This window comes from Bison bison, unplaced genomic scaffold (assembly GCF_000754665.1).
Source record: "Bison bison bison isolate TAMUID 2011002044 unplaced genomic scaffold, Bison_UMD1.0 scf7180017864180, whole genome shotgun sequence".
NCBI lineage: Eukaryota > Metazoa > Chordata > Mammalia > Artiodactyla > Bovidae > Bison > Bison bison.
Genome location: NW_011494752.1, coordinates 3,003,723 through 3,004,073, shown reverse-complemented (window position 1 = coordinate 3,004,073; position 351 = coordinate 3,003,723).

The following is a 351-nucleotide window of genomic DNA, read 5'->3' as shown; positions in this document are numbered from 1 at the left end:
TGATACATGGGGTGGGGCTTGGGGGGACCGAGAGGCAGAAAACAGGGCCAGTGACCCCCCTCAACCCCCACTGCTCCCTCAAGGCCCTGGTACCCACACCTCAGAAGTAACACAGACCCCAGTCAGATGGCGGGGGTGGGGAGAAGGCAGCTCCACTCTGGTCCCGCCCCGCCTCGCCTCCTCAGCCTGAGTGGACAGCCCCCACAGGTCACTCCCTGCTCCCTCCACTGTCCTGCTTAGGCGGGGACCATGCAGGACTCTCTAGCCCACCAAACCCAATTGGCGGTGACCTGATGACCCCACAGGTGCATGCCACACGAGAGGCCGTGGCCCAGGCCCCGTCTGCGTGAG